Consider the following 6,056-nt stretch of genomic DNA (forward strand, 5'->3'; position numbering starts at 1 on the left):
CATAAAACTAAAAGATGATTAATGTAAGGAAAATATAAATGATAAATCAAAGAATATTAAGTATCATTGGAATCTCTTATAATTTTTCACTCTTTGCATTTAAAAAAATAGCAATGGAGAAACTTTTACTAAGGTTTAAATTTTTTCTAATTTTTTCCTAAATATGACTTCAAAAGTTCTCTTAAGTAAAAACTTAATATTTAATCTTAAAGTGTCCTCTGCATTATAAAAGTTTAGCCTTTTTATTTAATAAAATTTTAAAGAAAACAAAAATAATTTTTACCATAGTGCCTGCTAAGCAATAAATTCGTTAAGAATATAGCTTTCTCAACTAACATACATTTTCTCAGCTGGCATGTAAGTTTGGTGGCTATAATAGCAGCCAGCTTACTTAGAGGATAGTAATGCATACCCTTCTCAGGCTCTTATTTTGGGACAGTTTAGAATAGGAACTTGCTAACAGTTTCTTACAAAGAAAAAAAGTGCATATTCTGGAGCCATGTTTCAGTTTGTTAATGTAGAATTATTCTCATCCAGTAACTTGAATCTATTGTGCATGCCAAAATTTCAGTGGTTTCTAAGTTATCCAGAATCTGAGGATTTTTATATGTGCTATATTAAGAAAAAAATTAAACCTTAGTAAAACTTTCTTCATTGGCATTTTTTGTTAATTGCAAAATGTAAGAGATCCCAATGATATTTAATGTTCTCCGATTTATCATTTATATTTTCCTTAAATTTATCATCTTTTAATTTTATGCTTCACTTACATTAATTACTGTTACTTATTCCTTACAATTATTCATCATTTACCTTTCTAATTAAAATCTATTTTAGGAAGGAAGATTTCATATATAATATAATATATATTATATATAATATACATAATTTATGTGCACATAATACAGATAGTTGTTGTTTTTAAATGCCAGTAAGTCGGTTCTAACTCACAGTGACCCTTGGAACAACAGAAGGGAAAATGGCCCAATCCTATGCCATCCTCACAACTCTTCTCTTTGAGCCTTTGTTGGAATGATTGTGTCAATCCTTCTCATCAAAGGACCTGGCGCGTGATGGAGACCCAATGCCCATCTCTAGACAACTGGACATACCTTGCAGAGGGGTAGTGGGGAGATGAGTCACTTAGGGTACAGTATAGCAACAATGAAACCCACAACCTTCCTCTAGTTCTTAAACGCTTCCTCCCCTCAACTACCAGGACGCCAATTTTGCCTTGCAGACCTGGTTAGACCAGATGATGCACAGCGATACAGATGGGAATTGGAAACGCAGGGAATCTAGGACAGATGAACCTCTCAGGACCAGGGGTGACAGTGGCGATACTAGGAGGGAAAGGGGGTGTAGAAAGGGGGAATGGATCACAGGGAGCTACATAACCTCCTCTCTAGGGGACGGGCAGCAGAGGGGTGGGTGAAAGGAAGACGCCCGGACAGTGTAATATAAGATACAATAATAATTTATAAATTATCAAAGGTGCATGGGGGAGAGGGGAGGAGCAAGGGAGGGGGAGGGGAAAAAAGGAAAATGAGCTGATTCCGGGAACCCAAGAGGAAAGCAAATTTTGGGAATAATGAGGGCAACAAATGTATAGATGTGCTTTACACAATTGATCTATGTATTGTGATGAATTGTATGAGCCCCAATAAATTGATTTAAAAAAAAAAAAAAGGACCTTCTTGACTTTTTATTGCCCCTGTACTTTTGCAAAGATAAACATCCTTTTCTAGGGACTGGTCTCTCCTGGTAACATCTAAGTACTTGAGAGAAAACCATGTCACTCTGGCTTCTAAGCAAGTTTGGCTGTGCTTCATGCAAGATCGATTTGCTTGTTTTTGAGAGTCAGTAGTAGTAGTAGTACTAGTAGTAGTGGTAGTGGTAGTAGTAGTAGTTAGGTGCCATCAAGTTGGCTCCAACCCACTGCGACCCTATGCACATCAGAAGAAAATACTGCAGTCCTGCCCCATCCTCACAATTGTTCTTATGCCTGAGGCCATTTGACATAGCCTTTGTGTCAATCCATCTCATTGACAGCCCTCCTCTTTCGCCATCCCTCCACTTTACCACGCATATTGTCCCTTTCCAGGGACTGATCTCTTCTGACAATATGTCCAAAGAATGTAAGATGAAGTCTTGTCACCCAGTCCCCTAAGGAGCACTCTATCTTACTTCTTTCAGTACACAGAGGTTTTTCTTTTCAGCAGTCCATGGTACAGAAGCAGCATCATAATTCAAATGTTTGATTCTTCTTGTTGTTCTTTATAAAAGTCCAACTTTCGCATGCAGAGAAAGCTAATGAAAACACCATGACTTGGGTAAGGCACACATTAGTCCACACAGTAACACCCTTGCTTTTCAGTAACCTTAAAGAGGTCTTGAGCTGCAACTTTATGTAGTTCAGCACATCCTTTTATCTCTTGACTTCTGTATCCATGCAAGACAAAGTTATAGACAATTTCAATATTCCCTCTGTTTAGTATGATGTTAGCTATTTGTCCAGTTTGGGGGATTTTTGTTCTCTTTACATTGGGTTGTAATCCACACAAATAACTTCAATCCTTAATCTTTATCAATAAGTGCCTCAAATCCCCCTGCTTTCAGCAACAAAGGTGATATTATCTGCATATTTAAAGTTCTTAAATAAATCTTTCTCCAATCCTTACACCACGTTCTTCTTCATATATTGTAGCTTCTTTGATTATTTTCTCAGCATACCTATTGAATAAGTACAGTCAGAGGGTGCTTGCTTTAGTAACACATATACTAAAATCAGAGCGATATAGAGATTAGCATGGCCCCAGTGCAAGGATGATACAAAAATTTATGAAGCACTTTATATTTAAAGAAAAAGGATGACTAGAGATTACAATGCTCACACACACCTTTCTTGATTTTAAAACACGCAGCATTCCCTTGTTCTGTTCACACAGCTGCCTTTTGATCCATGTACAGGCTCCATGTTAGCACAATGAGATATTTTGGAATTCCCATTCCTCTCAAGGCTACTTTTAGTTTTATTATAGCCCACAAGTCAAATGTCTGCATAGTTAAAACATACACATCCACACAAGTCAATAAATTTCTGGGAAAGTATGAATACAACAGCTATTGAATTATTTCAGCAAAAATGTATTTGCATATAATATTGTTGAGATTGTTCTACAATATGTCTATTCTGTTGGGTCATTGAAAATTTAAAGTTTTGTGATGAAATGGATTTTTGTTCTGCAAAATTGTATCATGAAATCTCCAATTTTATTTCTTTGACATATTTTCCAAATACTGTTCCTCTTTGTTTCCAACTCTTCCTCCTTATTACAAATAATTATCCATGCATTTTGATTGCAAGATTGATTTCAGACCTAAGATGTTGGTAAAATTCTTCAAATGCTGCATCACTTGCTTTAATGGTAGTTAGAATAATAGTTGTATTGATTGTATTTACCTGTATGTAGATGGGTTTAACTATCACATACATCATTGTACTTCAATATAGATTGTGAAATGTCCTTTTTGACAATTAATTACACACCTTTCCTCTTTAACTTTCAATTTTAGCATAGTAAACCATATTATTTTCTGGTTCATACTGGCAAATACTAGTTCATTTAAGCTCATTAACACTTAAGATATTGATCTTTATGGCTTCAATATTATTTTTGATGACTTACAATTTTCCTTTTTCATTCTTAATACATGACAAGCTCCAATTAATAGATCTTTGCAGCGGTTTCTTCTAATTTTGAGTCCCATTATATCAACACATGAGGGTCCTGATGGCTTTACTCTTAAAGTCTTCACTGCATCTGCATCATTTTTGACACCACTTTGAGAAACTATCTCTTCTTAAATCTTATTTTGAGTCCCTTCCGACCCGAGAGCCTCATCTTCTGGCATTATGTCTGACAATACCCTGCTTCTATTCACGAGGCTTTCAGGATCTAACAACATTTCTGTGCCCGTCATACAATTTTCCATGGTGAATTCCTCTGAAGTGGAGAGACCATTCGTACATCATAGTTGGTTCTAAGATTGGAAATTCTGCTGAAACGTGTTCACTTTAGGTGACCTAGCTGTCATCTGAAATACCCATGACATGGCTTCAACATAGCAACAGCATATTACAACAAACCATCAGACAAGTAGCAGATATGTGTACATTACTGCTTACTGCTTCTGCTTCTGTAGAGAATCCGGTCTATCACAGCTTCTTTACCAATCTGAATAAAAGTCAGATTGGGTGAGAACCCCCAAGCCCAGTAATAGTCAACTGCAACATGGTAATAAACTGACCAGTCTATCCAAGCAGCATATAAGGATAGTAAATCAAACATAGTGTTGCAATATTTTGGCCCTATTGCTGAACAGAAAATTTTTAAAGGTGCAATAAGTGTCTATTGACAAAATACTGAAATATGCAGGAAGCATCAAAAGAAGATGGAAATAATAAACAAAGTCACTGTACCAAAAAGAACTAATAGAAACTCAATCATTTCAGAAGGGAGCCTATGAGCAAGAACCAGTGGTACTGAAAGAAGCTCAAGCGGTATGGGAAGCATTTGGCAAAAACAAGGCGCTAGAAAGTAATGGAATACCAATAGAACTGGTTCAACAAACTGAATAAGCACTGGAAGGATTCACTAAGCTATACCAGAAAATTTGGAGACCAGCTACTTAGAATACTGACTGGAACATATCCATATTTATGCCCATTCCAAAGAAAGGTGACCCAACAGAAAACACAATTTATAAACCAATAATACTAATAGCAAATGTAAGTAATCTTTTGCTGAAGATCATTGAACAACCATGGCAGCAGGACAGTTAAAGGGGGCTGTCAATCATTCAGAACAGATTGAGAAGAGGACATGGAAAAAGGGATATCATTGCTGATGACAGATGGATTTTTGTTGAAAACAGAGAATACCAGAAAGATATTTATTTGTGTTTTTATTGACTGTACCAATTCTTTGAACTGTGTGGAGCATAAAAAAATTATGGATAGCCTTGAAAAGAATAGGAATTAAAGAAGACTTCATTGTGCTCATGGAGAATTTGTACCAGATTAAGAGGCAGTTGTGAGACCAGAATAAGGGGCTACCACACATGTTTTAAAATTTAGAAACTTGTGCCTCTGAGCTGTATCCTTTCACCACACTTATTCAATCTTTATGAAAAGCAAATAATCAGATAAACTGGATTGTATGAAGAAGGATGTGGTATCAGGATTTGAGGAAGACTTATGAACAACTTGTGATATGTAGATGATACAATCTTGCTCGCTGCAAGTGAGGAGGGCTTTAAGGCCTTGCAGATGAAGATCAAGGATTGCAGACTTCAGTTTAGATTGTAATTAAATCTAGAGAGGACCAAAATTCTTATGACTGGATCCACAGATCTCATCATGATAAATGGAGTAAATATTGAAGCTGTCAAGGATTTTGTCTTGCTCAAGTCTATAATCAGTGTCCATGGAATAGATCAAAAGGCATGTTGCACTGGATAAATCTGCTTCACAAGATTGCTTTAGTGTGTGGAAAATCAGCAAGTTTACTTTGAGAACTAAGTTGTGCCTAACCCCAGCCTTGGTATATTCAATTGTCTCATATGCATGTGACATGTAGACATTGAATAAATAAGTCCAAACAAGAATAAATGCATTTAATTATGGTGTTGGGAAACGAGGAATGAAATTACCATGGACTGCCAAAAGAAAAAATAAATGTCTTTGCAGAATCATGGGCAGAATGCTCCTTAGAAGGATGATGAGACTTAATTTCATGAATTTTGAACATTTTGTCAGGATAGATCAGTCCATGGCGATGGATATCATGCTTGGTAAAGTATAGGGTTAGCTAAAAGGAGGAGAACCCTTTGTTAGGCCAGGTTGACAGGTTGATGAGAGAAACAAATCCAGTGTATGTGTAATAAAGAGCTTTATATCAAGAAGTAATTCTATATTAAGAACACATCCTTGCCCAGTCCAACTCAATTCCCTAAGTCAGATCATAGTCCATAAGTCCATCTTCAGACTCACA

General features: G+C 36.2%; 1 non-coding gene across 1 annotated transcript; it reads left to right on the forward strand.

Annotated features, from left to right (window-relative positions):
• Positions 1-2,757: 2,757 nt before the first annotated feature.
• Positions 2,758-2,861, forward strand: LOC115868600. Its single transcript, XR_004045690.1, has one exon. It is a non-coding gene; the product is annotated as a U6 spliceosomal RNA (small nuclear RNA).
• Positions 2,862-6,056: the final 3,195 nt, after the last annotated feature.

This window comes from Echinops telfairi, unplaced genomic scaffold, assembly GCF_000313985.2.
Source record: "Echinops telfairi isolate 266 unplaced genomic scaffold, ASM31398v2 ScPeMD7_14;HRSCAF=57, whole genome shotgun sequence".
In the NCBI taxonomy this organism is placed as follows: domain Eukaryota; kingdom Metazoa; phylum Chordata; class Mammalia; order Afrosoricida; family Tenrecidae; genus Echinops; species Echinops telfairi.